Genomic DNA, 10830 nt, shown 5'->3' on the forward strand with positions numbered 1-10830 from the left:
GTTCTCTTTGGGACACCTATGTATGTCCCCGATCTTGATGCCCCTGGATGATAAATCATCTACAAGTGCTGCCACCTTGGGAATAAGGGAATTGGCGAAAACTTCGACTGGCTGGGTTCCTAACGTTGGGGATCTGGTTTGTGAGAAGATCGCTGTCAAAAAAGAGTTTGGTCCATCATACAGAGCACCTGTACCGGCATTGGGGATAAAAGGCACCAGGACTGTCATCCTTCCACCATTGTCTGGTTCCAAATCAAACAGATTCATCTCCATTGATGACATCAAATTACACCATGTGGCCGATTCTTCACAGTAGACCAGGAGGTCCCTTGGGTAGTTCCCGATCCCCTCTCACTACCCAACAGGACATCCATCTCCAGAATAGGATGAATATCACTACTACTGACTATGCAACTATGTCAACTGCTGTTCCGAACACTTCTTCGATCATGGGGAGGGTGGAAAATGAACTTTTGTTGGTTCCAGTAACAACTTCAGAGACCACCCCGCTTCAGGATTTGGCTGTGTTTTACACGAACACTTCCACGGCTAATAACGTTGTCTATCAAGAACTTCCACGAGCAATGGATGAGAATTCGACGGGTCCTGTGTTTGCAGAGACTTCCTCTGGCTATTTTGTAGACATTGATGATTTTTCTTTGGATTCATCCTCAACTGAGACTGACAAACTTTCGAGAAGTAGCAAATTCTATCGATGGCTTAAGGAGAACTATTTGATATATCCATGGAACTATCTCTGGTTCTGTTTGACATTCATTGCATTATTTTTATGGATTGGTTTTGTGACTGTTTTCTTTTTACTAATTAATGGTCACTATATCGCTGATCGCTCCTCTGTGGAGCCTGTTGATGAAATTTTAACACCACATCATTCATCACATAAGGTCCGACGTGATTTGTCCCCTGTCAATATTACAGCTATTCCGATTCCTGATGGGATTGTGTGGGACAAAGTTCCGTTCTATATATATGGGCCTACAGAGATAATTCAAATACCATACGTGTTCAAAATTTCAATGTCTGATGTTATTACACCTAATGTTGTCTCTGATGATTGGGATGTCCAAACAGTTGATTCAATGCTAACTGAAATGAAGGACTACTCCACTTTTGGAAGTGATGATGTATATGATTATACAATGAATTATGGGGAAATGTTCTGCTATAACAATTGGGGACATCACTACCTGCACTGTGCAACTAGATATAGGCCTCTCTTTAACTACACACAATGGGAACACTGTTCAACACCACAGGTGGGGAGTCCAAAGTATTACAGTGACAAATTCACATACTTTTCTGGGCATGATACAAAGAAAGCTGAATCATATTATTTTAAATTACCTACAGCGCAATTTAAAAAACTTTTGCTAACAGATACAAAACTGATTTATTCAGATCCCTTTGTTTCCTGGCTCTCGATTGAGGGTTATGAATTTGAAAAAAACACTATCGATTTGAAGAGTGTATGGGGGACACAAGATTGGCAAATACAGGGTAGGGAAGCTTTATTTCGAGCATACTTAATTCCTGTACAAATGATTTTTTTAAATGACACTGTTGAGCAGACATCATGTCTAGGGTTAGCAAAATTAAAGATCTGAACACGCCCAGTATCCCTACTCCGACAAAATTTAGAGATTGGCAACACTTTCTTAATGTTTCAGAGGATAGGCTAGATGCAATGGTTAAGGCTGGTGCTTATAATTCTTCACTTTCCCGTCCTGGCGGGTGGTTGGTTTGGCCCACCGACACTGATGAGTGTCAAAGGCATTTTTTGAACTCTTCAGGGGTTTTTTCCATACATAGGCCAGACCCTCGCTTTCTATCAGGTCAACATACTGGTATAATTACAACATACAGTGTGGGTAAGCTGTGCCAGCAATGGGTGCAGACAAACACTTTAACAGCGGTTAAACAACACCTGAACACTCTTTCTGACAGTATAGACTTACAGGATTTCCTATTAGGTCCTAGGAAACAACGCTCGAAACGTTTTTTATATGCTATGTATAATGAAATTTGGAAACTTTCTCAAATTGAAGCTGCTGCAGGTTTAAGGCAACTTGATAAGGAGAATTTGGAAAAAACATTCGCTGTTGTCGACAATGGCATGAACACACTGTCCAACAGGATTTATTCACTGTCAAACATAGTGTTGTCTGCTATTGATAACACTCAGACTGATTTGTCCCGGTTATATCATGGGAAAACACAGCTACGTTCCATCATGCAGCTGGGTTGGTTATTACAGACACTAGGAAGTGGCCACATTCCATGGAAATACATTAATGGGAGTGAACTATTCGCTGCTTTTAATTTTTCCAGGGAACAAGAGACAATGACTAAAAGGGAGGCTCGTTTCACCTTGCTTCAATTAGAGAAGTTAGATAAGTTGCCCTTCACGGTAGCAGAGAGTCCTTCAACTATCTGGCTCTTACACAGCATTATTAATTTACCGTTTTCGACCTTTCGTTTCTCGAGCTGCCTGAAACATCTTGCAGTAGGACGATATGAACGGCTAGGAGTTAGCTTTATTAAGGAATAGTGGGAGTTGCCCTTTGAGTATCGATGTTTGAACGGTGAACAGGAGGTCTTTCTTAGCGGAAGTGAATGTGAGACTGCTGTTCGTCATTCCATGATATGCAAACAGGTGTCTCTTCACGGTCTTTGCAATGCGGGGGTCGCGAATTTGGCCTGTTTTCTGAAGGGTACTCCTGTCCCCTTGATTCGTTCAGTGTTTCATGTACTTTCTAATGGGAGTTATATTCTACTGAGCGATGACAGCTGTTGCGGCTTGCGACCTGGAATTGCCTACGCAATCTCAGTCACGAAGGTCGTTACGTGTTGTGGTCATGTTTTGTTTCCCCCCACACGAGAGATACAAGTATCTGAAATGTGGCTCCACATTGATACTATTAATGTGAACTATGACAAGTTGAGTAGACTAAAGGCGCTATTGTTTCAGAAACAGGTCGCCTTGACATCCGCAAAAGAGACGTATGCTCTCCAGATTGCGAGATCATCAGCCGAGATACAATCCCTTTTAAATACCGATTTCCCCAACCACTTTGGAGAGTTGGTATCCAGAATATTCAATGCTTCAAGCACAACTGGGAATGTTCATTTATTTAAGGCTGTCGGGTCTGGTTTCGTGTCCATCTTCCAGACTGTCTTCGGAGTCATCCCATCAGCCATCCATCCTCTCTTTTCCAGTGTGTTTGGTGGCTTTCCAATTATTTTGGCTTTAATTGGCGGACAGCTACTGCTATTTTTTCTGATTCGCGGTGGTTGTTTTTTTCCAGCGACACAGAGCAATGGAGCCGCTCCCGTCAACCCCGCTGTGCCGTGAACGCGTGGTTCGGATCTTCGGTACGCCTTTGCTGGTAGAACTGGAGTTTGACTGGTCATTGTCATTCCGGCCTCTACTCTGGTGTGTACAACCAGTGTTCCGCTGCATATGGTGTCTCTTTGAACATCTGCCTATGGTCTGTCTTGCTGTTGCACCAACATCTCCTGTGGAACACGAACTGCTGATGTCCCCGGTGAGGGTTCATACACGGTCATGCCCCTTGAGACTTAGGTTGCTCCGCGAGGCCACCTATGAGCCTTCTGTTATAAGATCTAACATGGATGAGGACGCTGCAGCGAGTATCGATACACCGATGAATGTGGCTCACTTCTGCTCTGTGGACCCTTTTGTCCGTCCAGCTCTCGATTTCACTTCAGACGATGTTGACTTGTTTTTAAGATCCTTGAATGGTGACTTCGATGACATTCTTCAAGATCCTGCATATAACACATGATTTGATGAATTTTGCTTACCAGTTCCCGGTTCCAAAATAAGCGATTATACTAAAAGTTTGCTATACTTGTCATGGTTGATATTAACATCTCTGTATGTTTTTTAAACAAATTTTAACACACAGCAATTATTTTGTCATTAAGTACATTTTTTAGCTTGAGTTTTCGTTTTTGTTTTTTGGCTTTTAGTTCAGTAGCAGCTTTTTTAGAGTTTGGGTTGCTTTACCTTAATCATACCTGTTACGGCAATGGGGAGGGTGTAGTGAATTCTAGTTTGTTTTAACGGGATAACAGGAGTTAGCTTAGCCGTAGGCTTGTGAACTCATGCCCCCGTCACCCAGTGACTTTTAACCTACTTAGCTTGCTCTGTCTTAGTCCATTTAATTATTTATTTCCTTTCAGATGGCGGCCTTGTTTATAGTTAGGCCACTTGTTATGGGTTCTATTATCAGTGTCACTGCGCCAAGGCGTCAAGATCAAGCACGAAAGACAAACATACAGTAGGTATTCACACTTAGGGATTTTCCCTCTCTATACTTTCGAGGGATTGTTGATATTAATTGCCGTCCCAAGCATGCCTGTTATCTATTGTTACGAATAACACTTATGTCAGGGGACCTTGTAGATCTGTATAAATACAACACACTTTAGACAGATAATCAGAGGGATTCCGACCAGAGGGCATCGCCACCATCGCTGATACCGATGCTGCAGTCATCTTGACGCTGACCCAGTCTTCGTGTCTCTGCGGAGTCTGAGATAGAGACCTCATTCCAAGGTAATAAGGGTTGGGGGCTCCTCTCATGGACACGACTTTGGCAGATTAGGTTTAATGAACTCAGCTCTCCTTTAGGTAGGAGGTTAGACCTATTCTCCTTAGGGTACTAGGGCTTATTCCATCTTTTACATATACATATATTTCTTTCATTTATTGCACAATGGTAGGGGTCTTTATAAGAATGACTCTCTTCTTCACAATATTGTTGCTTGGTATATTCATTATCCTAATCATTGCAGTTCATGCAACTTATCACAAATTGCAGTTATGTTGAATAAAAACTATTATAACTTCACTGCATCTGTGTTATTGCCTTTGTTTGTATGAGACATAATAAATCTGTGAGAAAAGGGTAATCTCCGTTTAACCACGACAACCCTGAGATATCGTACTTTGAGTCCATGCGTAAGCGACTGCTACAAATCACCTTTTACTATTGTGTTTCTGGTGAGGTACAGCTAGTAAGCCGGTAAGGTTTGGACGACAGTTACGAATAGTTGTAGGAAAAGACATAGGGGGTCATTCTGACCCTGGCGGTCCATGACCGCCATGGCGGAGGGTGGCAGAAGCACCGCCAACAGGCTGGCGGTGCTTCCTGGGCGATTCTGACCGCGGCGGTAAAGCCGTGGTCAGAAAAGGGGAGCCGGCGGTTTCCCGCCGGTTTACCGCTGGCCCAGGGAATCCGCCATGGCGGCGCTGCTTGCAGCACCGCCATGGGGATTCCGACCGCCTTCTCGCCAGCCTGTTTCTGGCGGTGTCCACCGCCAGAACCAGGATGGCGGGAACGGGTGCCGTGGGGCCCCTGGGGGCCCCTGCACTGCCCATGTCACTGGCATGGGCAGTGCAGGGGCCCCCTAACAGGGCCCCACAAAGATTTTCACTGTCTGCTTTGCAGACAGTGAAAATCGCGATGGGTGCCACTGCACCCGTCACACCCCTGCAACTCCGCCGGCTCCATTCCGAGCCGGCTTCATTGTTGAAGGGGCTTTCCCACTGGGCCGGCCGGCGGTCTTCTGGCGGTTGCCCGCCGGCCCAGCGGGAAAGCCGGAATGCCCGCCGCGGTCTTTCGGCGGGAACCGCTTGGTGGGCGCCGACCGCCGCGATCAGAATGACCGCCTTAGTCACCTACAAACGAAAGTACTGTCATCCTGAGACCAGCAGTCTTGCTCAGAGCAAGAGTCCAAACTACGACAGTGGCGCTGAGGCTCTTCAGACAGGCAGCTTACAATATGTCCAGATCCTTAAACATGAAATGCTACACTCAGCCATATCAGCACCTGTCATGCACATGCAAATAAAGGACTTGATATGGAAATGGGATGCTTACCAACTGCTCCACCAATCTCTATGCCCAGGTGATCCAGCAGATCTTGCTCCCTTGTGATCAGGTCATCCCAATGGTGTTTCAGTTGGTGGTTATTACATCAGGTGTCAAAAACTCAAGTCGGGTGGTGGAGCACCTTGCACCCCCGCAGCTTCCTGGCCTCTGTGGGGTAGCCCTGAATTACATGGCCACGCAGTACTAGTATCATGGGGAAGTAATGTTGTACCAGCCAAATGAAGCCCCCCAACTGATCTGCCAACATCTTGGCCATCCTCCCTTTCCCTGACATCATGCAAATGCAGTTGGCAGAAAAAAAATATCCTCACACTACCCCAACTGCCCAACAAACTATCCTACCCCTAGACAAATACCCCACAATACAGTGACAGATACAAAACAATTACAATACAAAAGACTGATTAAAAGACAAAAATATACAACAGCTACAGGACACAGCACAAAAACACTCCAGTTACTCCAAATCACCAACAGCACCAGCTCCACACACCCTCACATAGTCACAGACAATAAGACTGTGAAATGAAAGTGGACTCACTGTACCATGTATGCAGGCAGGATATCCTGTTTCATCACGTCCTGTGCCTGTGTGTCACTTTTCTAGTCATGTGTCGTTTTTTTTATGCATGATGATCATTCATCGATTTTTTCACATTGTGCGTGGAAAGGCCTGTGGACGTGCGTTAGACGCTCAGGGGCTGGCATTTGTTTGCTTAAGCAAAAAGTATGGTATAGACGTTTGCGTATACATTTTTCACGCAAGATGGTCATGCAATGATTTTTTCTCATTGTGCGTGAAGAGGTCTTGTGTGAGTGCACCCAGATTTGCATACCATGTCACCTGGGCTATGCAATAATGTCATCATTGTGGTATGGTTACATGTGTGTAACTATCCAGTGATATCTTTACGGTGACATTGGTATGTTGTACCTATATGTTTGTTTATGTGTCTGCTGCATGCAATGACTTATACATTGTGCATGTGTAGCTACACTGTGTCCACATACATGTTAGCACATGTGTACTGTGAGTGTACATATGTGTTTGAACACTTATTTGTGGGTGTACCACATTATGTCTGATATACAAATGCACACATCTCAACAACACAAAATATATGATGGCCTCTGTCCAAAACATGGTAAGGCGTGTGACAGCCATGGCAGTTTGTACTCAGAGGATGCAATGGACTAGGACGTGGGTTGACATCACGTTACCCCTGGCGATTTGGGTGTGCATGTGTGTCCACTCTGTGGTGTGTTGTTGGTTTAGCTTTCATGATCCTCTGCTACACGTGTGACATATTGTTCCCCATGCATCTTAGTTGCAGGAGATGGTATGAACACGTGTCACTGAAGATTGCTGTATGCCATGTGGGTGTAAAGATATATGTAGTGTCATTTCAATAACATATGTCCACAGTGGTGTGTTCATGGGATGTGAAACCTCACAGATCTATCTTCCTGCATGGACACATGTTGGACTTTGACAAATGCCCATGTTGTCATATCAGGGCCACCTATGTTTCCGTATGTCGGAACACATGTGAAGGTCATTTTTTTCAGTCAGTGATATTGTGATACATATGCCATTCCATTTGTGGTAGGTTCGTTTGTTCAGAATCCAATAAACATTACCATGCCTGAGCCATTACAGTGGTACATGTGTGCTGAGATATGTGGTATATGTGTGCATGCCACCAACTAGGCACATCCATTCGTCCACATCATGTTTGTTATGACTGTCATATACAATGGCATACCACTGTGTAGCAGTGTTGCAGTCTGGCATAGATTGCAGCCTACTCTTCATCAGTACTGTGGGAGTTTGTATGGCAACACAAACCCATGGTTGCATGTGAAGGGGCTGGTTTACGGAGCTCAAGATTACTCAGGCCACTGTGCAAATGCATCATGCCCCTGACAATGTCAAAAGTTTATGTAGCCAGAGCAGTGGTGTTATGGTGGTTTGAGCAGGGATCTAGCCTCTTCATGATTGCTAATCAGCAGAGCAATGCACACTCCCCTGCAGACAGACACATGCATAATTGTGAATTGTGATCAAACGGACCAGGATATCACATTTTCCTCTGCGGTACTTGGTGTCAGCCTTCCCCTCTCATGTATAGAGGACTGGGTACTTCCATGTGTAGGACATATCTAATCAAACCCTGTACAGTTACTGAAGGTCCATAGTTACCAATGATGTCCCCCCATTGTCACACATGTGCTGTGCAGGCAAAACAACAATCACCCTGAGTTGTGTCCATGGGCAGCTTAGTTAGGTGTTATATCTCTGTTGTGACTTCTATTTTGGCAATTTTACAGTAGACAGATGGTGTTATCTGTTACTTCCTCCTCTCATGTTGCCATGCGATGGGTATCTACCAGGTTATGGTAGTGGCAAACACGACAGGGTTATGTACTGACCTGGCCACACTCTCAATAAATATGTTGGATGTTCACATTTAGGCATTGATGTGTTGCACAGTCAGTATTGGTATATGCGTGTTTCTTCTCCATGTTTTAACGCATTACTGGTGAGGTATATTTTGTCTCCTACATTGCTCCCATTCTTTAGCATGCTTACACTTTGTACACATCTTCTACTGCAACATTGTCTGGTCATACATGAACAGGATGCTACGTGTGACTTGTGTAAATTGTAGATGAACACATCTTCTACTACTGGCTACATGATAGTTACTGTCTCATTGCCGGTATTTGTGAGATGTAATGAGTGCCACACACACATGACATTACACCTGCCATAGCACTTGTGATATCTCAAAGTGACCTCCCATGTTGGATTTCCAAGTATCTGTGGGTATCTTTCAGCTCTCCATCCACATACTCCATTGAACATGGGTATGCATTTATTCCTGCATGGTAACTCTTACCATGACTGAATGATGTTGATGTGCGAAATAATTTCAGTGCTGCTATTTTCATTAGCCAAATGCAACATATATGGCTACTTCTACTCCCATTCATTTTTTGGATAGGTCTCTGACATTTTTGGACATTGCTGGATATAGTTGCACATCCCACATATGATTGCCCTGTTGGAGCCCAAAACATGTATGGGATAATTTGTAACTGTAGGTACCTTGCTCTTGTTCTGGCATGTGAGTGACAATAAGTTGTGTGTATTGCTATGTGCTGTGTGATATTGTTATACAGAGCAAACTAGGTAGTCATGCTGACACATGTCAACCATTGTTGGTACTATCAAACTCTTTGCTACCTAGGACATACACCAGTACATCAGTCTTCACATGCTTATCTGGAATTGCTGTAAACATGTGTCAAGCCATTATCGAAAAGCACAGACAATTAGTAGAAAAGGATGAAGTTTATAATTCACTTTCAATGAGACCATAAATCTATCATTGAGAACACAATTTAATTGCTCAAAATTCACTTATTATTTTTCCATTCCCAACAGGTAAGACAATTTGTTCATTCACAGGAAAAAATTCACTTATATGGTGTAACAATAAACATTACAAACAAACATATTCGACATAAGACATAAATCAATAGTTCAGCAGTCCTTATAAATTATTGGTCCAACATTCCTCTCCTCCTTTATTTTCCATGAAACCAAGCGGTACTCAATTAAAACTAAACCGAGAATCCACATTGCAGAGATGGTTGTCTACTCAGTCCCAATCCTAAAACATCTTTACTTGTGACCCAGTTCGGGGAAAAACAAGGGACTGTATTAAAGATTCCTTAAATGGTAACTCCAATTTTCAAAACAACCTCTCCATTTGTAACCAGTCGACGCATTTCGGCCCCTTTCCAAATCTGGGCCTCTTCAGGACTCCTGGAGAGAGCCAAACCGAACAAATAAATCCACAATGTTACTAAATAACTACCTAGTCCAAAATAAGGAATACCCTTCACCATAAAGTGCATAAGAAACACAAATCTAGTGGTGCTGTTTAAAAATAATTCCATGCTCTACGACAAAAAATACACAGGTGGGTTAGAGACAGACCAGCATTGTTATAAGAAGTATATGTACCCTGTCTATTGCGCATACCAACCAGGAGGATTATAGATAAGTAGTAAGAGGAACCCACTTTCAAAGTGTCAGGTGAGCGTTCCATATTTCATATTGTACTCACCCTAGAAACCGGGGATGCTTATTTGTATCCCGTTCAAAATGCGGAGCATTCCTTTCCGGTGGCTGCCTAAAAAAGAGAAACTAGCTATGGAAAAATAGCTCTATAGAGGAATATCTCTATAAACGAATGGCCATAATTACATTGTTTGGCAAAACATCGAGGCCTTATTAAAAGGATCATTTGCCTTCATTCCTACTTACTGTAGGGGAAAATAGCATTGTCGTTTTTCTGTAATTATTTTCTGCCGGTCCGGTAATCCGTCTCCTGGTGTTACCGGAGGGACTGCAAAACACAGAAGTATAAAGGTTTTACTGCTTCCGTGACAGCCATCTTTATAGGGTAATACGGTCTCCATGCGGCGGCCATCTTAGAGTGGAGGACAAAGAGTGTGCCCACTGGGGCCCATTACGGCGAATTCATTATCCGGCTTAGATTGACAATGTATTGGTGATTGGAGCTCAAAGAGAGTGCAAAAACAGTAACATAGAATATTGTGTATTCTCAAAACATGCATCCCTGTATTCTTACCTTCTCACATTACAGAACGTATGGAAAATCATTTATACATGTTGCCTACTTAAGAAAATACATAAGTAACCACACAAGAAATTACACTTAAAGCAAGGGGTATAATGTTACAAGAAAAATGTTCACAGAGTCCAATGTCTAAGCCATTTATATAAGGGCCCACATTTCATCTTCATCATTTAATCCATGTCTGGCCATTCCGAATTTTTCAATGAGTTTTG

General features: G+C 43.3%; 1 long non-coding RNA gene across 2 annotated transcripts in view; it reads right to left on the reverse strand.

The window, feature by feature from the left end:
• The window catches only part of LOC138302140 (uncharacterized), an 82010-nt gene extending 71651 nt beyond the window's left edge, over positions 1 to 10359 (reverse strand). For both annotated transcript variants that reach the window (XR_011205304.1, XR_011205303.1), the window contains exons 1-2: positions 10282 to 10359; positions 10082 to 10147 (exon numbers count right to left, since the gene is read on the reverse strand). This is a non-coding gene — a long non-coding RNA (uncharacterized lncRNA). The remainder of the gene's footprint in view (positions 1 to 10081; positions 10148 to 10281) is intronic.
• Positions 10360 to 10830: the final 471 nt, after the last annotated feature.

The sequence above is a fragment of the Pleurodeles waltl genome, chromosome 6 (genome assembly GCF_031143425.1).
Source record: "Pleurodeles waltl isolate 20211129_DDA chromosome 6, aPleWal1.hap1.20221129, whole genome shotgun sequence".
Lineage (NCBI taxonomy): Eukaryota > Metazoa > Chordata > Amphibia > Caudata > Salamandridae > Pleurodeles > Pleurodeles waltl.